Genomic DNA, 22,596 nt, shown 5'->3' with positions numbered 1-22,596 from the left:
GAGACCTGGTCCTGTTTTGGGGATTGGGAGGTCACGATGCTGGTCCTCCCAGGAAAAGGCTGTGTTGAGAATGCACCCAGCACGTGAAATCCACCAAATGAAAATCCAAGAGCCCATGGTACAGGTGAGCGAGCCCGGCTCTGGTGTCCGAGCTCACCCCGCAGGACGGGCACAGCCTGCTCACATTCTGGGTGGGTAAGGGGTAGCATTCCTTCTAGATGGCAATGAGAGCACAGAGGTTCTAGCTTTATCCTGTTTGTCCAAAGGTGGGATCTCACAGGCACAGGGCGTCGGGCTCAGGGGCCGGACAGGGGTGGCCACAGTGCTTTTGTGCTGAGCCAACCCAGGATGCAGGTGGCCCGTCCTCAGCTGCTGGGTGGCTCACCCCCATGGCCCTGGTCACCTTCCTGGCAAGGGGGCCAGCCTGCCCAGAGCCGGATGGCGCTGAATGACCTCTGCACACTCCGGGGTCGGCCCTGATTCGCCACACTTCGTGAAACTCAGGGCTGTTAGGTTTCCCAGATTGTTTTACAGTGCGGCTCGGTGTCAATGTTATGCTTTGAAACATTTAAGAAACAACAGTTTATAGTCTCAGATCTTTATGGTTTGGAAGACTGAACTCTCTGCTCACATTGCTGGCCAAATTGGTGTTTTAGATTCTAGAAAACCCCATCGTGTTACAGCAGCGGAGAATGTCCTGAGAGGAAGGCGTCCAAATCACTCCAAGATGTTCCGGGCTTCACGTCTCCTGCTCTACGGAAACATGCCCATGTTCTCGGGCGTGGAGTCAAAACACACAGAAAGGGGATATTTTTAGACGCGCGCATGTGGAATAAAACCACCCTCTCCAGTGCTCGCGGAGGGCGCTGGGGACGTGTGAGCCCCCGGGAGACCGTGCGGCTCTGGTCCTCCACCTTCTGGCACCTGGCAGCGTGTGAGGGAGGACATGGCACAGCTGCCCGGTCCTACAGCGGGTCCCCCTCCTCGCTGGCCGTAGAGCGATGTGGCTCTGCAGGGTGTCATCGCCCACCCAGGGCCCCAGATCTGTGGACGAGGCAGCAAGGTGGTCTGAATACTGCACCGCTCCCTGCACGGCAGGAGGGTTGGTAGGACGCGTGCTGGACTCTGGGCTGCCCCTTGTCCTGTGGCACCCAGAGCTTGGCCTCCCTGCTGGCCTGTGCTGCCACTGCCTGCCCTCTGACTCGGCACAGGTGGGCACAGGTATGTGGATTGACAGGACCCCCTGGTGCATGTGGTGGGGCCTCCCCAGGCGGGGCCAGGGCCAGGCCGGGGTGCAGGGCGCCAGCTGGGCATTCCTGCTAACACGCTGGCTGTGCAGGGCTGCTGGGGAAGGCCACGTTCCACTCATACACAGAACCAGCACAGCATGAAAACCATCGTGAGCCTAAATACAGACCCGAGCCATCTTCTCAGAACCACTGCCGTTTTAATTACTGTTGTAATTACCTTAAGCCCCGTTGCAGAGATGGAAGGTGGGTGCCAAAGCCCCCTTGCAGGACCCAAGTGAGCACTGCTGTGTCCACTGGGGTCAGGAACTTGATGCTGGGCACCTGAGCCCCCTCTGTCCCTTCTCTGACACGGTTTGTTCTGTTCCTGGCCCTGTTCAAGGGAGAATTCCTGCCAATGTCGCTGCTGTGGGCTGCACTGTGGCCAGGGCAGGTGTCCGTCCTCCCAGTTAGATATTCAGGACCATGGACACCCCGGTCCCTCCTCCCAGGCCTGCTGCTCTGGCTCCTGGGTTACTTCCCACTTTGCTGGCCGGCGTGAGTCCTGCCTCAGAAGACGCCCAAAACATCACTGAGGTCCTGAGGCCTTGCAGCTGCAGACCTGGTGGGCTACACTGGACACCCATTACCGTGGCCTGGGCAGCCCCACAGTTGGCCAGAGGAGGGACCACATGAAGGGCCAGGGCAGGGGCCTCTGTGGGCACTGTGCTGTCACTCTCTGGGAGAAGTCCCAGCCTGTAGCCCTGCCCAGAGCCCCCATTCAAACCAAGCGGTTGTCAGTCGTGGGAAGGAATGGCCTGTGTCCAGGGCTGTGCTGCCCTTGGGGACATCTGCAATGAGTGCCAAAGGGATGACTGTCCACTTCCTTGAAGGGGGTGTGGCGGTGGCCTGGACCAGGACCGCTGGCCTGATGTGGACTGGACGCAGGATAGTTTGAGGGGCAGTGTGTGTGCTCCCTTTGTGGGCCGCCATGCTGGAGAGCACCCTCACTGTCCTGGAGGCCGAATCTGAGACCCAACTGTGGCCAGCCAGTTCCCTGAGGCCTCTCCTTGGCTCGTGGACATCGTCTCTGTCCCCATAGGGCCGCCCTCAATGCCCTTTTCAAGCCACCTGTGTGACCTCATTTCACTTCTCTCTTGGAGACCTTTTCGCCCCACATGGCCACCTTCCTAGGTGTTGGGGGCTGGGGACCCGTGTATGTTTTATTGGGGGGACAGTCTGCCCACAACAGTAGGTCCCCTGCAACACCTGGGGCATAATTATTCTGAAACATTAGTTGTGCTTATCTACCCATAGAACCAGCTGGACACTCAGCATTTTTCTTTGCTGAATCGTCCACCCTTGGGGCAAGGCCTGTGTCCAGGCAGCCTCGGCCCCTCCACTGAGGCTGCCTACCCCCAGATGCAGGCTGTGCCCATGGGGAGCGGGGCTCAGACCATGGGAGCCCTGGTGTGGGCCTGGGGCATGGTGCCCACTGGGGAGGGGCACTGCGGTCAGGCTTGGCCGGGCTCTGTCCTGCCCGTGGGTGGAACGTCAGGGCCAGGAAGGCTCCAGCTGAACTGCCCGGCTCACGCACTGCCCTCCAGAAGCCGCGCCTGCTCTTTATGCCACTTGGGTCTGAGGAGCTGTTTGTTTATGTTTTATTGCGTTATAAATCCCTCGTAAGCAGGCGTGATGTTTTTATGGCGCCCAGGGAGGATTCTCCGTGCGCGCGGCCTCCCTGCCTGCTGCATGTCTTCCCTGTGCTTCTGCTTGTCATCTGGACACATGCGGCTCACAGATGGGTTTCCACAGAACATCTGGGGGCTGCACAGCCCGGTGCAGCGCGGCTCCTGCGGGAGCCCTGAGGTCCGGGGGCAGCCCCGGCGCGGGCCCCGAGGAAACACCCATACCTAGCTTGGCTGCCGTGCAGCGTGGGAGGGACGTTGGTGGCCCGGTGGCTTGGGCTTCTGTGTGGGTGCAAGGCAGGGGCCTCGTGTGGCTCTGGGCCTCCGTGTGGACCTTGGGGAGGGACCATCTTTGAATCCTATGCATGTGAGGAGAGGGAGCGCCACCGCCACATGGCCCCAGGTTCCTGCTCAGGGGGTCCTCCCTGTCCCCAGCAGGCCCAGCAGACCTCACGTCCCCATGATGGTAAACTGACCCAGGACAGGGAGAGAGACCAGGGACACAGGACAGGGACAGGGACACAGGACGCCACACTCAGTGTACCAGCAGTGTCCATGAGCCTATGGCCGCTTCCCCGTGGGGAACTTGCCATCTTGTCCCCTGGGTGGGGCATGGAGGCCTGCTCTGACTGCTGACTGAGGTCCTCCATCCCCCTGCGTGGCCCCCAACACTGGGCTGCCCTCCTGGCCACCTGGGCTCAGGATGGTGACCGGGAAGGAAAGCAAGAGTGCAGCCCTGGAGGGAGCTCTGGAGGGACGAGGCCAGGCTGCAGGGGTGGGTGGGGACAGCCGGGAAGCGGGTGGGCGAGCAGGGTCTACGTGGGCGTGCCCTCGCCATGCCGGTGTGCGTGTGGGCAGGAGGGGCACAGCATGTGCGTGGGCGTGCGTGGGGTGGGTGGGGGCGGCGGGCCTGGGGTGGAGGTCTGCAGCCTCTGGTGAGTGGAGGAGACAAATTGAGGGAGATAAGAGGGTCAGGAGGTGGGTGCCACGCCCCAGGAGGAGGAGGAGGGTGGAGAATGTGGCAGGTGCCAGCATGGACGCTGGGCAGTCACACTGAGGAGGTGACCTGTGACCTTGGAGGGAAGCCCCCAGCGGTCGTGCCCCCAGTGCCTGGGGAGAATGCTCCAGGAGAGGGTGGGCACAGCAGGAACACTTGTGCTCTGGGGACAGGGCGGTGGAAGGGTGGCTTTGAGGGTGGTGTGGTGGCCAGGGGCAGTGTGTGGGGTCTCCCAAAGGAGCAGGTGGTGCCCCCAGGCAAGGGCAGTCCCCAGGGGGTGGTGAGGTAGGCTGTCCCTCCTGCAGGCCGTGCCCCAGGCCGGGCAGACCTCTTCCTCTGGGCCCATCTCTGTCCCCACTTGGCTGCACACTGCAGGTGTGGGCCGTGCTGTGGCCTGGAGACTTCAGCAGACCTGGCCGGCTGTTTTAACTGACGGGAGATGGGTGCTGCGGGCCCTAGGGCTCCACGGTGCTGGCAGAGCCCAGCTCAGAATCAAAGCTCTGGCCTGGAGGGGAGTGTGGGTCTCCTAGCTCGCCATGTAGCTTGCCCTCTGCGCCAAGCCCCTGGGGGCCCAGCCCGCCCACTCGTGGGTTTCCCCAGCAGCCCCTGTCCTCTGGGGCCTCTGGGGCCCAGGAGGAGCCGGGAGAGGATCTGGGGGTGGCAGACACCGCGGGTCCTTCTGTGCACGCCTCAGCCGGGAGATGGAGGGCCAGTCAGTCTGCTTCCACGAGGCTGGACCCCGCTAGTTCACGGGCAGCTCCCGGGGTTCTGAGGATGGATGGGTGAGAAGCAGACGCTCAGGATGTGTCAGGAGCTCAGCAGCAGCCCCTGTCCCCGCCCAGCCCTCTGGGCACTCAGCAGGCCTCCAGAGTGTTGGCTAAGGAGGGAGCTGCCTCTCAGAGCTCCGGCCCCTGGTCCCAGAGGAGCCCTGGAGAGGAGGCTGTGGTCCCTGGAGCCAGGCTGGGGGGGTCGCAGGTAGAGGCTGCCAGGAGGCTCTTAAAACGCACAATCCCTGCAGCATGGCGCCTCCGACCAAGGAGAAGGCAGGTGGAGGCTATTTCGATTCGACCCTCTGGGCGAGGTCACGCCTCGGTGAGCCTGGGAGCATACCCTCTTCATCTGTCCTGCTTGGAGGTTTGTCCAGGTAGAAACAAGGACAAGCCTAACACAGTGGCCGTGAAAGGAAACACAGGGTGACACATCTGTGGCTGTGACCTGGCCTGCGCCGTGCGAGCGCACCCTCTTTCAGCCTGGGCCGGCTGGCTGGGCAGGGGCTTGTCATCCGCTTTCAGGAAACTGGATCCAAAGAGAAGTATCAGATGAGCTGCTAATGTCGGGAAGAGAGCGAGAAGCATGCTCGGGTCTCTGTTTTATGGCTGCTCTTGAAGTCAGAATCCGCGATTGTAACCCAAGCCCGGCTTTCCCGGCATGTTTCAGTAATGTCGGGATAATTCAAAGTCCAGACGAATTCGGCTGTTAGGGCTCTGAGCAGCTGCCTCGCTCGCTGGCCCGGGAGGAGCATGCGGAGGCTGTGGCAGGTCCCATGGCCACCACTGTGCTGGGGACAAGGGCCACACTCCATCCGTTACCACCATCAGCCTTGAAAAAGCCCCGGGGAACCCTGGGGTGGACTAAGGGTCTGGGTTTGTCAATGGGCCTTTTGGGAGGGAACTGGGTTTGCTTCCTTCTTGGAGGTGGACACCACAAGCTGGCTGCCCTGTGTGGTGGACAGGGACTTCTGTGGCCTGGGGGCCTCCCGCGGCTGCCATGAGGGCTGAATGTGTGCCCCCAGGTTTTCAGGTTGGAGCCGTGACCCCACTCTCTGTCCTGGGATGTGACCTGCAGATGTCAAGAAGAGGCCTTGAGGGTGCCCTATCCACGGTGACCGGGGTCCTGGGTCCTGGGAACTGGGTGAGGACCAAGGTGGGTGCTGGCCAAGAGACGGCAGCAAGCCGGAGAAGCAGAGACCTGGCAGATGCCCCCTCGCAGCCCTGGGGCCCTGCCATGCCTCGGTCGGGGGCTTCAGCCTCCAGGCGGGAACAGGTGAACGTTGGCGGTCGAGGCCTCCTGGGCTGTGGTGACCCGGGACCTTGCCCTGTACTCCACGTTGCTGACGGCCCTGTCACTCTTCAGAGATATTGGGCAACGTCGGAAGAGTGGCTCCGCTCTGGTGGACACTCGAGCTGTGCTTGGGGCCCACCTTAGGGGAAATGCCCCAGCTGGGGGATGGACAGTCTCTGCCCTGGGCATTTGCCAGCTTCATGGTTCACAGCCCTGCTCTTGAGGTTGAGTGGGCGCCAACCGCCAGGGTTTGACTGTAGACTGTCCCCATGGGTGACAAGGAGATGTCCCCTCTTTCTGGCTGCCAACTCTTGTGGAAGGAGACACACCTTCAAAAAGGTGGATGCATGGACCAGGTGTCTGTGCCCTCCAGACCCACCAGAGCCCTCTGCCACTGGCTCCGAGCTCCAGGGCCCGTGGTGGCCATGAAGGGGCCCCTGAGTGGACTGTAGGGACGGCATCCGAGGGATGTCCTGACACTGACGTCAGGGTGGGCCAGTGGGAGGTCAGTGTAGAAGTTCTGGGTAGGGGCCGAGTGGCAGCTTCTCCCTTGGGGCACTACAGGGGTGGAGACAGAGCTGTCCCGGGGTGCCCCAGCCCTCCTGAGGGGGAGACCGTGAGGCGGGAGTGAGCGCGGGCAGCCAGCCTCAGCCTTGCTCGGCCGGGGAGCTCGGGAGGAGCTCATCCGTCTCACCCCACACCAGTGCCGAGGGTCTCTGACTGGGGACCCACCCTGTCCCCACCACCTTGTCCACGACTGTGGTGCCACCAGGATCCCATAGATGTCTCTTTGAGGCACAAGAGAGTCAGGGGCAGTGATGGGCTGCCTCAACCCTGAAATGACCAGCTCTTTACAGAGGTTTAGACAGCGATGGTTGCTGTAGGATTCTTGCGGCCAGGGACCCTGCACACATTCTCCTGGGTTGCGGGGGAGGGAGGGGTAGGAGCCAGGGTCTCCATATCTGGTGGCGTTCACCTCGGGTGGGAGGTGGAGTGGCAAGGGGCGTGCCAGGGAGGGAGACGGGCCTTTGCCCCGTTCTGCCCCTGAGCTTTGGGCCGGCATCTCCCTGGTGGTTGAATTTGTTACCAGGAAATATGCCACGCGGGAGGGGCCCACCGAATCCCACGCTCTTTCAATCTGCCATTCTTCCTGCACCTGGGCCAGGGCCTTCCAGAGAGGGCCGAGTGGCCAGGAGGGAGGTGGGCTCTTGTGAGTGGCTATGCACTTCCCGTTCGGGTAAGGAAGGGGGGGGGGAGACCACCTCGTGTCAACAGACCAAGATGACCTGCAAAGTCCTTGCCGCCCTCCTGGCCCCCGGTGCTCCGTCCTCCATGAGGTAATGCCCGACCACAGCCTGTTGGTGTGAATTGGTCCTTTCTGAGTGAAGCAGGCCCTGCCTGGGGACTCATGGCCAGCACCCCGACCCAGGCAGTGACGGGGCCCTCGGCACGACCTTTGCATCCAGTATGTCATGTTTGCCATCGTTCAGCACCGGGAACAGGCTAGCACGCGGGGACGGGTCTGCCCGGAGGGCGCCCCAGGAGGGAAGAAGGCCCAGTCCTGCCCCTTGGCCCTGGGAGGCCAGGCCGAGAGCCGTCCCTTCCAGTGAACCCTCCGAGGAACAGCGTCAGCCTTGCCCTGCTTCTCAGGTCTCAGAGCAAAGACCCACAAATGTGCGATTCCAGGTAAGTGACATCACTATCCTGGTCACACCCACTGTCATCGTGAGAAAGGCCATCTCTGGCTTCCTGCTTGGCCACCATGTTTGCAGTTCAGCTTTACAGAATTCTCCCATCTCTCACTGCAAGTGGACCAACAGCCCCGATTTGCCCCGGGTCAGGGTCTGCCTGGGCGGAGGGCTGCAGGGTCGTGCTCTGCAGAGAGGCTGAGGTTGGTGTGGAGAGCCCGTGAGGGACGTTCTGTGACCCGGGGTGGGCCAGGCTGCCAACCCAGCCCGTGGGACTCCAGTGTGCGGCAGATGGCAGATGGCGCCTGAGGAGGGCGAGGAGAGCCCCATCCATCTCTGTGCTCCGGTTGTGTCTCTCCTGCTCCTGACACTCAGGGAGCACCTGGGGTGCACCGTCACACGTGCACAAATGTGACGACACGTTTACACCTGAACTTGTGTACTCATGTATGCACAGACGGGGACCCTGGAGAACGTCACCGCCAGGGAAGGAAGTCAGTGTTAAACACCAGGACACAGCCGGCGGCTGTGGTCAGCTCTCCATGGGGCCACCAGGAGGGCCATAGTGTCCGAAGCTCAGCCCAGCTGCAGACCTTGGGCCTTCCCACGAGCTGGCCAGAGTTGGGCAGAGCTGCAGGCTGCACCGTGCCCAACAAGGTCCCGACTCCCCCTTGGTGCAGGTCCCTCGTGGTATTGTGCTCGCTGGGCCCTGTGAGCCCATGAATATGACCAGGGCTTCCCAGGGTCTCCTGGTGTCAGGGTGGGGGCCCAGGCTGGACACAGTGGGGACCCATGTCCAAGCTGGGAGGTGGAGGAGCCATTGGCCTGGGTGGGCCTGAGAGGGGTCCCAGGGTTGGGTGGGAAGGGTCCCATGCTGAGCCGAGGGTGAGAAGCACCCCCCATGGCAGCCATTCCCCACAGCGTCCTTTGGCATCCAGTGGGCCCCTGGTCCTTCTTGGCTTCAGTTTTTTCTTATGTGTCCAGCTCTATTACAGGCCTGGCCATGCCTGCCAGACAGGGAGGGAGGGGCCCTGCACGGGCTGTCCCTGGGCTGAGTGTCCATGGGGCACTGTGCAGGCTGTCCCTGGGCTGAGTGTCCATGGGGTGTCCTGTGCAGGCTGTCCCTGGGCTGAGTGTCCATGGGGCACTGTGCAGGCTGTCCCTGGGCTGAGTGTCCATGGGGCGCTGTGCAGGCTGTCCCTGGGCTGAGTGTCCATGGGGCGCTGTGCAGGCTGTCCCTGGGCTGAGTGTCCATGGGGTGCTGTGCAGGCTGTCCCTGGGCTGAGTGTCCATGGGGTGTCCTGTGCAGGCTGTCCCTGGGCTGAGTGTCCATGGGGCGCTGTGCAGGCTGTCCCTGGGCTGAGTGTCCATGGGGCGCTGTGCAGGCTGTCCCTGGGCTGAGTGTCCATGGGGTGTCTTGTGCAGGCTGTCCCTGGGCTGAGTGTCCATGGGGTGTCTTGTGCAGGCTGTCCCTGGGCTGAGTGTCCATGGGGTGTCCTGTGCAGGCTGTCCCTGGGCTGAGTGTCCATGGGGTGTCCTGTGCAGGCTGTCCCTGGGCTGAGTGTCCATGGGGTGTCCTGTGCAGGCTGTCCCTGGGCTGAGTGTCCATGGGGTGTCCTGTGCAGGCTGTCCCTGGGCTGAGTGTCCATGGGGTGCTGTGCAGGCTGTCCCTGGGCTGAGTGTCCATGGGGTGCTGTGCAGGCTGTCCCTGGGCTGAGTGTCCATGGGGTGCTGTGCAGGCTGTCCCTGGGCTGAGTGTCCATGGGGCGTCTTGTGCAGGCTGTCCCTGGGCTGAGTGTCCATGGGGCATCCTGTGCAGGCTGTCCCTGGGCTGAGTGTCCATGGGGCGCTGTGCAGGCTGTCCCTGGGCTGAGTGTCCATGGGGTGTCTTGTGCAGGCTGTCCCTGGGCTGAGTGTCCATGGGGCGCTGTGCAGGCTGTCCCTGGGCTGAGTGTCCATGGGGCGCTGTGCAGGCTGTCCCTGGGCTGAATGTCCATGGGGTGCTGTGCAGGCTGTCCCTGGGTGGAGTATCTATGGGGCATCCTGTGCAGGCTGTCTCTTGGCAAGTGTCCATGGCGTCCTGTTCAGGCTGTCCCTGGGCTGAGTGTCCATGGGGAACCGCGCAGGCTGTCCCATGCACTGGCCAGCACACTGAGCAGTTTGCAGATGCACAGTACCATGGCCCTGGCTGCCCTCACACCTGGGTAAGTGCAGGGGCACATAGGAAAGCCATTGCCCTGATGCAGCATAAGCCTGTGGCTTCTGGGGAAGGTGTGTGAGGGCCCCACTGCGGTCATTGTGCGGTTGCTATGCATTAGATTCTGCCTGCACGCTTTGAACTTGCATGTTTTGGGCTGGGGTGTCGCTCAGTGGCAGAGCACTTGCCTAGCACAATGCCCTGGGTTCCTCCCAAGCACTGCAAAAAGAGCTGTGTCTGCTCCTCTGCGACACGCAGCACATCAGGGCAGGCATCTCTACTGACCTGCTGGTCCAGGTGCAGCCCTCACAGTGCACGGCCAGTCTGGTTACCTCCCCACGGATTCTGGCACCAGCTCTGGGCTTGTGTCCTTGTGCCGGGACGGTGCTCACAGCCGCGTCCTGGGAGATGGCTGCCTTTCCTTTCTTCTGTCCTCCTTTCCTTTAAGTGCATCAACAAGTGCTTCATGTTTTCATTTACACAAGTTTCTATCTGGCTGCCCTGACTGACCCTTCAACTAGCCATCCTAAAGAAATGTCCCAGCAACGGGCAACGGCGTCAAGTTTCTGTGAGTTTCATTCATTTATCATAGGGCCATCCTGCGTCCCTCTGGAGCCCTATCTGGACTCCCCACACTGCTCTGTTGCTCACCAGTTCTACCCTAGGTAGGAAACACTGCGGAGAGAAGGGGTGTTGTGAGGAATTCCTCTGGGAAGCAGGCATGGATCAGGGCTGTATCCCCCTCTGCAACCCTTTGGTGAGGATTTATCTGGGAACTTGTTTTACCTCCACGCTGGGAATTCCCCTGCCTCTCTGGGGCTTTGAATTCCCTATTTTCTGCCTCCCACCCATCCATTTTGTTTCCTTTGGTTTTCATCCTTGATCTACTAGCGCACATCCTTTAGTAACATTCCGAGAAAAGGTTCACAGGGGATATACGTTCTTGGAGCACTTTGGTCTTTGAAATTGCCTGTATTTCCAACACTCTTAATTAAGTGTGAACACTGGATTCCAGATTGGAAATTGTTTCCCTCAGGATTTTGCAAGAGGTGCTCCGTTGTATCGCAGCCCCTAGTTGCTCTGGGTTTGAAGGCCAGGTTTGTTCCTGATCCTCTGTGTGTTGCCTGCTTCCTTCCCTCTCTGGCAGGTCCCCAGGCGTCCCTTTCCTTCACATGACATGCATGGTGCTGGGTCTTGATGCCTCCTCATTCCCGGGGCTGAGGACTCTGGCTCTCTCGGTTTTCTTTCCTCTCCGTTTCTGGTCAGCTGCCAGACTCCTGGGTGGTTCTAACGTCACCCCGTTCCCCTTCCGTCTGAGAAGGCTGAGGGCCACCTGGGGAGGGCCACCTGGGGAGGGCCTGGGTCCTGGGTTTGATGGCAGCTCTGCCATTTAGCAGGAGAACCTTCACCAGATGGCTGGACCTCTCCCGGCCTCCGTTTCCTCGTCTCGACTTGGGCTTTGTGGATCGGCTTTCCCGGCAGGGTTCTGGGGCCTCCGTGGAGCTATTCACAATGATGGTGATGAGGACGATGCCGATGGTGATAATGATGGTGGTGACGATGGTGACGATGACAATGATCAAGATGATTTTAAGTGAATCTTTAAAGCCAGGCTCCTCAGAGGCATTTGGTTCTTAAAAAGAACACATGGGACAGAAGGTCTGGAGGGGACCAAACTTTGTCCTCGCATATCCCTTCTGGCAGCTGCGCTCCCACAGGGCCCCGGCCCCAGGACGCTGCGCCTCCCATGGCCTCCCGGCCCATCCTGCTCTCATGCCGGGGCTCACGGTTGGAGGCTATTTTGGGGGTGCTTCTGCTGGGCTCGCTGGTGCCCACACGTCCTGGGTGGGGGTCAGAGTTGACTGCAGTCCTAGGGTCCTTGGGTGACTTTGGGAAAGTCGCTTTCCCGCTGGCCTCAGCGTCCCCGTTCACAGCGGGAGACGCCTGGCCTGGTTGATCCCGTGCCCTCTCACTCCGCCCCTCGGGGTAGCTCCTGGCCCTGCTCACAGCCCAGGGCCCTCCAAAGCCAGTACCCCTCATGTCGACCTTCCTCACTGCTGGGACCATCCTCCATCCCAGACTCCGCCTGAGCTGACCGCCGCGACTCACTAAGGATTCTCTCCATCCTGCCACCTCCTGAGCCACCCTGGACCCCGCTCTGCCTCGGCTCGGCACCCGCCTCCAACGCCCCAGGTTCACGGTCTTCAAAATGGCCCACGGATGTGGACGTGTCCCATGGCCCTGCCAATAGAACAGTGGGAGGCACCAGCTCTCACAGCCGGGGCCCGTCTCCCTCCCGGCCCAGGGTGATCTTGGGCTTGGAGTCAGGGGTTGAATCAGCCACAGGCAGGTTGGTCCTGGGGCAGCTTCAAGGATGCTGTCCCCAGAGCTCCTCAGTGGGCTGGTCACCTCCAGGGGCCATGGCCCAGCCCCAAGAAGGAAGAGCGCTGACCTGAAGCTGGACACCCACCACCAAGGAGGTTGGCAGGGCTGGACTTTCACGTCCATGGTCCCCTAGGCCCCCAGGGGTGGGCATCCCTGAGCATGACCCAGAGAGAAAACACCATCAACATTTGTGTGCAGGGTTGTGAATAAACACGTGTGTGTAAGCCCCAGTATCTCCATGAAGCTGTGGTGACAACGTGAGCCACACAGCAGGGGTATGACAGCACCACTCACCCAGCCCTGCTCCGCATGGGTGGAAAGCCCACAGGGCAGTGCTCCCAGACCTGCACGAGGGCCGGCGTGCACACTGCCTTCCTGTGCAGGGCGGAAGTCACCTCTTAGACGCACATACAAGTGCTTGTTTTTAAAACCCACGGGCTTTTCATATTAACAAATCACACATAGGACAGCGGTTCCTTGCCGGGCTTGTGTCCCTTTGGTGACATTGCACCAGGTGAGCTATGCCCTTGGCCCCAGCCTGGCATTACCTGAGATCTACCTCCAGGCACTTCTGAGCCTATCTGCACCTTCTCCTTCAGGAGAGAGGGTCCCCTCCTACTGATGTCGGGATGCCTGTGCGGGGGCTGCGGCAGGCCTCAGGGCCTGACTGTAGTGCTGGCCAGGAGACGGGGATCCTGCTCTGTCTCTTGGGGGCTCCCCCAACGCCCTGCAGGGGTGAACCCAGCCACCAGCTGCTCCACATGGCTTCCCTCTGCCCCGCCAGGACAGGGTCGGGTCAGAGCTCAGGAGAGCTTGGACCACCCCACAGCAGCCTGGGGCTGACGGAGGTTCAGACCTGGGGGAGCCTTTGCTTTCGAGAGCAGGTGAGCAGCCTGAGCAGCCTGCCCTGGCTCCTGAGTCTCCCGTGTGCGTGTGTGTGTGTGCACGCACGTGTGTGTGCGCTTCAGCTTTCAGTGCTCTGGCTCACAGAGAAGACGCTGTGTCCCCCACTTCTGGAGGCTGGAGGCCGAGCCTGGAGCTGGCCCCTGTCTCTGGTCAGGCCCATCTTCTCTCTGTGTCTTCGGGGGCAGCGAGAGCTCAGTGCCTGTGTTCTGTGTGTGGCGAGGTGTCAGCACACTGTGTGTTGTGCAAACGTTAGCTGTGTGTGCTAGCGTGCGTGTCAGCGTGTGCATGTGTTGATGTGTCAGCACACACATGCCCACGTGCTGGGTCCCTGTTTGTGTGTGTCAGTGTGTGCACATGCCAGTGAGTGTGTGTGTGTGCACAGGCGCTAGTGTGCATGCGTGTGTCAGTGCCAGGACTCTTCATGTGCTTGGCATGACGCTTTTCCCACGGGTCCACTCTTTATGGCTGGCTGAGGCTCTGACTACGTTTTGTGGGGACAGAGGAGCTGTGGCCTGTGTTGGGGAAATTTGGGGCGAGAGTCTCGCCAGCAGATGCCCGAAATCCGATAACCTGGCTGGAGCGAAGCCCTAACAGCCACATGACAGGCATTCGCATTTCCCCCCAGGAGTTGGCAGCACTTTGTAGGGAAACGTGGCCACGCAGACTGCAGGGACATGAAAGGGCTCAGCCTTCAGCTCCTGTGGGCAGCGGCAGTGGTCAGGGACTCGAGTAACTGCAGGCCCAGGCCTCAAGTGGGGAGTGACATGCTCCCACACAGCCAGCTGGCTGGCCCTGCCCATTTAGGACAGGTGCCCTGGAGTCAGGGTCCCTGACCAGCATGGGGTGGGGAAGCCTTCCAACACCCTCAGAGACCCTGTCCAACGGGGTCCACATGGGGTGAGTCTCCCAGGTGCAGGGGAGGCCCCCAGCCATACCAGGTGTCAAGGCCTCCCCAGAGGAAAAGCTGCCAGGGACCATCTCAGGCCTGTCCACACAGCGTGAGTGCTGGGGCTCCTTCAGTGCCCATCAGGAAGCACCTCGGGCCTGCCACACCCTGCCCCAACCCCCACACCCCAGCCTGTGCAGCACCCTTGGGGTGACAGGCCCATGTGCCCCTCCAGCTGCGGTCCTGGTAGAGCGAATAAGTCCCTCGGCCACCCCCACGTTGTTCTCTGACCACGAGAACCCACCTGGGTGCATTGTTAGAGAAGTGTGAACAGCATCCATTAAACATTTGTATGAATACACAAGCAAAGCGTCCCAGGAACAGCCCAAGTCAAGTAGGGTTACGGAGAGGAGGCGGATCGCGCCCGTCTCCCGCCCGGCTCCCCATGGCTGGAGCCGGGGTCAGAGGTTTTCTGGAAGGGGGTCCCTAACTTGTGCACACTGAAGGCCTCTGGCACCTGGACCCACCCCACGGGGAGGTGGCTGCTCTTGGGCATATGGAAGGGATTTGAGTCCTCAGGCAGGACGCAGAAGAAACTCACTGGAGTTGGGAAAGGCTGGGTTCCTGGGTAAGGCCACAACCTCAGTACTTGGTCGTGTCCCCCCCCCCCCCCCGGAATTCAGGTATCCAGGGGACACTCTGGGCAGGACCCGGGTGGCCTGGTGCCGCCCACAGCCCCGTCAAGGCCCCACACCACCCTCGGGCCCTGGTTCCAATGCCTTGGGTCACCGCCCAGCCCTCTGCACAACCCCAGGAGGGGCGGGTGCAGTGGCCACAGCTTCTGTTTCTGATAGAGCCCTGGGCACCGCGGTTTAATGGATTAGTTAAAATGATGTGAAAAAATGGATCTGATTTATGACCCGCACATTTTTGCTGACTGCTGCGTGTTTTTTCCAAGGCCCGCATTTTAAAACCTCGGAGCATAAGGGTGAGGCTCTTTCTCTCCTGCCCTCAGGGCTCATCCAGGGACCCTTTGCCCAAGGCCCCTCCAGACCTTTAAACCAGGAAGTTTAATTTTATAGAATTAAAAAAGAGAAAATGGTACTTAATTACCTGGCTGTGAAACAGCCCTGCCCTTTCTTAATTTTAGTAGCTAATAAAATGCCGAGCCTGGAGTTAACTACTTCTGGTCCAAATGCCCTACAACTTGGGCTATTTGGATAGAATATTTTATGAACTGTTATATATTGCACTATGGTTTTTAAGCTCTGCTATGACATACTTCTCTCAAGATTTATTAGGATTTTTTATTTAAAACAATATATTAAATAGGGGAGAAAAAGTAATCTTAGGTAAAATTCAAATATTAGCAAAACCCAGCGCGGGCCGGACCTTCTCATTGCAGTTCCGCCCCCGCCCGCCCGCTCCCCGCTGCTGGTGTCGTAAAAGGCGTCTGCGGAGCAGCCCAGCTGCATCATGAGTTCAATATGTCTGCCACCGGCTCCGGGCGGGGAGCAATCCCAAGGCCAGTTGCCACCTGAGTGACTTTATGGAGCCAGAACAAGGAGCCGTACTCGGGAGGCCTGAGCACTAGGCCCGGGGCCCTGCGTGCCTCCTGGGGTCCAGCAGGCTCCGAGGAAGGCCCCACAGGCCCATGCCCAGGGCCCCACCCCGGGTCTGACCCGTCAGCTGGCCTCCCGGGAGCGACCGCCTGTGTCTGCCCAGCTCCCTCTCTTCTCCTCCCTGAGACCCTTTCCCCTTCCTGTGGACCCACTGTGCTGGGGCACAGGAGGTGACAGCTGGTGACATTCATGCCCAGTGGTGGCAGCCCCAGGCTGGAGGGACCGGGGGCCACAGGACGGTGGCCGAGAACCCGAGTACCTGGGAGGGGGAGGTGGGACTGGGGAGCACAGGCTGCTGCCACTCAGGCAGCAGGGGACAGGCAGAGGCTTTTGAGACCTGAGGGCAGAGGGCGTGGAACCCCACACTCAGTGAGGGGAGGAGGGACCTGGGGGAGGGAGGAGCAGAGCTGCCAGCCCATGTGGGGGGACAAGCTTGCCACCCTCACCCCGGGACCTCCCCCCTGTGCCCTCTGCCCACCACGGCAGCCAGGTGCAGGCTGAAGATGGCCAGGGAGTGGGACTGGACAGACCTTCCCTCGGGGCTTGGATGGTGGACACGGAAGAGCAGCCCGTGCCTGCAGCTGGCAGCTAGGCAGAGTGAAGAAAAGGAGCAGGGTCACCAGGCGGGTCACCTCGCCATCCCTGCTGAGGCCAGGGTCACCAGGCAGGTCTCCTCGCCATCCCTGGTCTGAGGCCAGGGTCACCTCTGACCAGAGAGCATCCCTGCAGAGGCCCAAGGCTTGGTTCAGGCTGGGACACCCAGCCACAGACTGTGATGGCTTGGAGGGGAGGGCCAAGGAGCAGAGCCTCAATGGGGGTGGGAGGCAGGGGTGGTCTTCCAGGGGCTGCAGGCTCAGCCCGCTCCAGGGCCCAGGAAAGGCTCCCACCAGCCTGCCCCTTGTGGATGGCCATCCTGGAGGGCATCTGCTGTCTCTCTGAGATCACATCCCTGCTGGGTAGTGCTGGGCCTGCCCACACCTCCGAGCCCAGGGCAGTAGGGCAGGAAATCCCCGTCACCAGGGGCAGCCACCAGGGCTTCCCAGGAGGCCCTCCCGCTGTGGGCCTACCGAGCCATGTGCAGGCGGCTGATTTGTGGGCATTCAGGGCTTGGAGCAGGTATCAATGGCTGGAGCTATAAGAGCCCCTCACATCCAGGCACAGGTTTTATTGGGCTCCCTGCCCCTGCCTGCTCAGGTCAGCCCGGTGCTCCGTCTGCACGCTGCAGTTTAATAGGCAGCAACAAGGCTGTCTTTGTGCGGCAGGGCAGGTGACGGCAGCTCTGAATTGGAGCTGGGCTGCAAGGTCAGGCTGCCTCCATCCTGGGGGAGGGCACTGCGTACAGAGTGGGCCACACCTGTGCTGAGGGGCCAGTCCAGAAGCTCCATCGGCCTGAGGACTTCAGGAGCCAAGGTGACCACTCTGCTTGGCCACCCAGGCAGGCTAAGAACCAAGAGGAAGCAGGGTCATTTGGGTGCCCCTCCCTGCCGGCATCCTTGTCCAGTGACCTCAAGGCCTGCCAACCCGGCAGCCCCTCTCTTTCCTTCCAACCATCCATTTCCTTCCTGAAGATGGCCCTGTGCTAGCCAAGCCAGAGCATCCCCTCTCTGGTCAGGAGTCAGGGTCATCAAGCGTTGCTCCCAGGGCAGGGGCGGGGCTGGCAGCAGCACCAGGGCCGATGGCTCCTCTGGTGGCTTGAGCAGCATCCCCCAAATGCTCACCCACTTAGAGCCTCAGAATGGGGCCCTATTGAGAAATTGGTTATTTGCAGGTGGGACCAGTTAAGATGGGTCAGAGCAGATTTGGATGGTTCCTAAATCCAGTGACAAGTGTCCTTCTAGTGAGAGGACGCAGAGCCACACAAGGAGAGAAAGTGCTCCGTGACGCTGGTGGCAGAGAGGCCTGTGCAGCCACAAGCTGAGGACCGTCTGCAGCCACCAGAAGCTACAAGAAGCAGGAAGTGTCCTCCTGAGTCTTGGAGAGCGTGACTCAAATCCAGACCCCTCTGCTGTTCCCGTCTTCCCTCGCGGGTTCTTGTGATTTTTTTCAAATTTTTCAAACCTGAACATGAACCTGCATTTTACTGCAGAAGAGGAGTGGACCACCCCCCTTGAACTTCCAGTGTGATCAACATGACATCCCTCGGGGGTTCCCGTGGGCCCTGACCCGCCAGCTCAGTCCCAGGGTTGCACAGTCTTCCGCAAGCCCAGCAGGGTTCACGTCTGAGCTTGTGGCTTTCCAGCGTGGGCAGAGCTGCTGCCCTTCCTGCCTGTGGCTGAGGTTCTCCCCTCTCCCAGGTGGCCAGGAGCATGAGACCAGCTCAGCATGAAGGCATCGGCACAGGGCCTGGTGCCCAGACGGGCCGCTGAATGTAAACTGAGGCCACGGGAGCATCAAACACTGGCCCCAAGCCCACATGGGCAGCCCTGTTCATCACTTCCCATCCTCCCAAGGGCGAAGGACTCAAGAAGCTGGTGAGGGATTGGGTGGCATGGAGAGCCCCAAGTTATCATGGTTTCTGTTGTGCCCTGGGTCCTCGGGCCTCAGGGTTTGGGGACAGGAGCTTTACCTGGCTGACTGGTTGCTGGTGGAGGGGGGCTGAGAACTGGTCCCCTGGAGGAAACGATGTGCAGAGGGGAGGGGAGCAGAGGACCTAGAGGTGCCACCTGCAGGTCTGGAGAGCAGCGGGGTTGGGGAGGACCAGCCTGAGCCTTCCCGGGCTCCCACAGCATCCGGGACGCCTGGACAGAGGAGTCCCCGCAGCCCTGTGAGGCAGCTCCCACACGATCTAGCACTGGGAGGGCTCCCCTCTCCTCCAAAGTGCCCAGCATGTCCCCTGGTCCCCAGGGATTCTCCCCAAATCTCCGTAAATGCTGTGCTTTGTTTGGGCCATGCTTGGGGTGGGTTTAGATCTCTTCTCTTGCAGGTAAATGGAGCCTTCTAAGACCTGTTTCGGGTGACTTCTAAGCTGAAAAATATTTCCGGGTGATAAAAGCCCCGTGGTGAGGACTTTGATGCTGCCTTCAAAGGCAGAATTGGAATGGAAATAGGACCCACCACCCTGGACAGGCGGGCGAAGGCTCAGGCCTTGGTGCCGTCGCAGGCCCATAGCATGAGGTGAGGAAGATAGAGAGAGCAACTGGGGGCTGGAATGCCAACTGGGGGGGGGGGAAAGCTGAGGCCCAGGGGTGTCATTTGGGATTGGAAAGTTTCTAGAGAAGTCAAGGCAGCGTGGAAAAGTGTGCCAGGCTGGTCCCTGGTGGCTCCTCAGCCTGCCGGGGTGGGAGGTGTGGGCTGGGCAAGAGCTGGGCCTGCATCAGTGGTGAGTGGGGACTAGAAGGCAGGGAGTGAGGGCCTGAGGGGGCTCTTTACAGCCGTGAGCTGCAGACAGGACCAGGAGGAAGAGCTCCCGGGGCCCCCACCAAAGGCCCCCCGCCAACCCCTTTCCAAGCATCCGGAATGTGCTCCGTGGTCAAGAATGTCACAAGGAGCTGAGAAGTGTGTGTGTGTGGGGGGCAGTTTTAGTGGAGATGGCAGCCGTGTCAAACCCATATGGAGGTCATTCCTGGCCCCAGGGAAGCTGGATTGAGGATGGAGAGTTCAAGGTGATACTCCCGAGAGTGTGGGGGTGGCCCTGGAGAGGGTTGAGCAGGAAATGGCTGAGGGTGGTCAGGAGCATCAAGGAAGCCCAGGACCCTGGCCAAGCCTTGGCAGAGACCAGGACTCGAGGTGAGCAGTCCTCCGTCCTGGGTGCCAGATGCAGGGTCTGGTAACCAAGGCTAGATACCCTGGGAAAGAGAAGAGCAGAGAGGCTGGATGTGAGGAGTCAGCCTGTCCACGCCCGTGGGTTGTATGTGGCCTATGGTCCCTCCCCTCTGTCCCTGGCTTGTTTTCTCCTCCCACACCTCTCCCCTCTGTGTCTCCCCTTACTCAGCCCCTGACCATCCTATCATTTCCTCAGCGTCCACTGTGCCTCTGACTGCTTCCTCCCTCCGCCTTTCTAATGCCTCTCTCTCTCTCTCCTCCTTTGCCCCAACCCCTACCTCCCTCCCCACAGCCATGATATTCAAATGGACATCTACTGTTGGCCAAGGGCCTGTGGACAGCAACGCTCCAGCAGTGGCAGCCCAGGGGTGGGCATCGGAGACACACGAGGCTTTCTTCCACGTACCATTCCTTGCCACAGGAGTCCGTTGCAAGCCCAAACACACCGCTGAATTCCACTCTGCCACAGGGTGGCCTCATCATCCCCTGGCCACCCTGACCCTTCCCAGTGGTGCTCCTGGGGCCTGGACCTAGCAGGATCATCTTCCTCCATCCTCCAGGGGCCTCTCCAGGGACTTCACAGGAAGTGAGAAACAGACAAGAGAATGTGTGCTTATGACAAAGAGGATGATTCAGACCGACTCATCTCCTGAGGACAGCCGGGAAAGACAGAGAAAACCAACTTCAGAAAAATGCAAGAAGGAAGTAAAGATTTAAAGGAGCAGGACACAGATCAAGGCCAAGAGGAGGGAACTGAGCGTGGCTCTTTGTACAAGGGGCATCCACTGATTCTGAAATAATCACCTGTGTCGTCTCAGCGAAGCATCGTCTCCACAACTTAAATCAGATGTGGTGGTCCTGAATCGCCAGCCTTCCCTTCTGATTACCAGAAGCAAATGTAACACTTCTCTGGAGAGCATTAACACGATTCTTAGCTTTAGATTGTTTTTTTATATATTTTTAAAGGAGAAAGCTGATGTCTGGCTGTCAATAAAAAAAGGAAAAACTAGGTATACAAGGAGATAAGATGATGTAAGTGAAAACCAAGAAAGCAGCGGAAAATATACCCAAATATTGGACTCATCAAACACAGATATTAAAATATCTGTGATTGCTGTGTTCAAGGATATAAAACAAAAGCATTAGAATTTCAAAAGAAAACTGGAAAATATATGAGAAAAATGCCTAATGGAAAGTCAAGAACCGAAAAATTTGATAATCAAAATTAAGCATTTAATACATTTAATGTATGCCAAACAACAAAGTAGACAGGGGCTGCTGTTCTCCCACTCGCCACACGACTCTGTCTTCCTATGTCACCTCTCCTGGGCCATCACAGTAATGACAGCCAAAGAGCCAGAGAACAAGGTTAAGCCACCAGAAAGCAAGGGCACTTACTTTTGAAGAGGCTACGATTAGACTTAAAAGCATGTCCACAGACAGAAGCCAGAAGACAATGAAGTAATTCCTTTAAAGTCTTACATAAAGCACTAGATAGAATTTTATAGACCACAGAAGAACATTTCAAGAAAGAAGATGGAAAAAGGCGTTTGTAGGCCATAAAGTCTAGAAGTTTCCAGAGACTCACTGAACGTGGAGAGCTTCAATAGAAAAGTTCATGGAAGGATCATATCAGGGTCTGGATGCGAGTGTCCCACAAAAGCTCACGTGGGCCCTGCAGGTGGGTTGAGAGGGGACGATTGGGTTGTGGGATCCTTAACCCAATCAGCTCTCAGATCCCCTGACAGGGGTTAACGGGGTGGTAGGTGGCTGGAGGAGGGTCCCTGGGGCATGCCTTGAGGGATGTATTCTGTCCGTGTTGAGCAGAGCTCTCTCTCTGCTTCCTGATTGATGTCCTGAGCTGATTTCCTTCTCAACTCTCTTCCACCATGATGTTCAGCGTCCCTCGAGCCTGAGGAATGGAGACAGCTGTCGATGGACTGAGACCTCTGAAACCCTGAGCCCCCAATACACTTTTCCTCCTCTAAAATTGTTCTTGTCAGGTCTTTTAGTCACAGTGGCAAAAAAGCTGACTAAAACAATGTGGGAGGGAGTAGGGAGGAGCACACATGGTAAACATGTGGTTCAACTTATATGAAAACTACTTAACACAGTTATCAGTGGGTTTGAAATCTATATGCAGTTAAGATATATGATACCAATGATGTTGGGGGAGTCAATGGGATCAAGGAACTCCCTAAAATATTGCATTTTCTCAGAAGAGATTGAACGTACCAAATAACATCACATTTTGTTGATGCGGGAGTGCATGATGTCATCTCCAGCACAGTATCTAAATGAATAGAAATATGTGTGTGCCCGAGTTTATATAGATAATGAGGCATAGTCATAAAAAATGGGCTCCATCCAAAGGAAACAGGAGAGGGCAGGAAAACACATAGACTGTAAGACCAAACAGAAAATAAATAGATACGTTTAAGCCCAAGTAAGTCACTGATTACAGTGAGTGTAAATAGAGCAAATGGTTTAATTAAAGACGAAGATTGTCAGGCTCAATAACAATGGAATCTGAATGTATTTTGTTTATCAAAGCTGACAAACAAAACCCAAGTGCCCATTCCTTATGCAACTGGCAATCTGAGCATAAAGGTACAGCAGGTTGCTATAAAAGGGTGGGAAAGGCTGAGGCGGAAAGCTTGGGCAGCTACAGAGAGCCGGTCAGGGGACGCCCAGGCAAAGAGCAGGCTGCGGAGGGGACATTTCACACTGAGGAATGTCCAGTTCACCATGAAGCACGTGCACTTCTCAAGTCTTGAAGTACTACTGTAAAGAAATGACAGAATTCCGAAAATTGACTTATGCAAAGGAGAGTGAAGGATGTTCAGCCCAGTTCCTCAGTAGCTAAGAGGACAAGTAGGCAGAGTGCTGGGTTCGATTCTCAGCACCACATAAAAATAACATAAAGATGTTGTGTCCACCGAAAACTGAAAAATAAATATTAAAAAAATTCTCTCTCTCTCTCTCTCTCTCTCTCTTAAAAAAAAAGAAGAAAGTCACAAATGAAACAATCACAAAATTAAGCTTATGCAGGGCCATTAATCAAGTTCCAAACATCTCAAAATATTGAAATCCTAAAGAGTTTGTGGTCTGATCATGGGAAAGTAGGTTAGAAATAAAAACAGATAGCATTCACAATAGAAATCTCACATGTTTGGGA

At 58.5% G+C, this 22,596-nt stretch overlaps 1 long non-coding RNA gene across 5 annotated transcripts; it reads left to right on the top strand.

The window, feature by feature from the left end:
• The first annotated feature begins 861 nt into the window (after nucleotides 1-861).
• LOC308656023 lies at nucleotides 862-22,296 on the top strand. 5 transcript variants are annotated; one of them, XR_014023582.1, is made up of 4 exons: nucleotides 862-1,221; nucleotides 17,425-18,127; nucleotides 18,580-18,770; nucleotides 19,711-22,296. It is a non-coding gene; the product is annotated as an uncharacterized lncRNA (long non-coding RNA). The 5 variants fall into 5 exon arrangements; XR_014023583.1 differs by having other exon boundaries at nucleotides 17,425-18,770; nucleotides 19,711-21,099; nucleotides 21,319-22,296; XR_014023585.1 differs by adding an exon at nucleotides 7,463-7,658 and having other exon boundaries at nucleotides 17,425-18,770.
• Nucleotides 22,297-22,596: the final 300 nt, after the last annotated feature.

This window comes from Spermophilus citellus, assembly GCF_964194105.1.
Source record: "Spermophilus citellus genome assembly, chromosome: 9".
NCBI lineage: Eukaryota > Metazoa > Chordata > Mammalia > Rodentia > Sciuridae > Spermophilus > Spermophilus citellus.
Note: the sequence above shows the minus strand (reverse complement) of the source record. Positions and strands in the feature narration are given on the sequence as shown.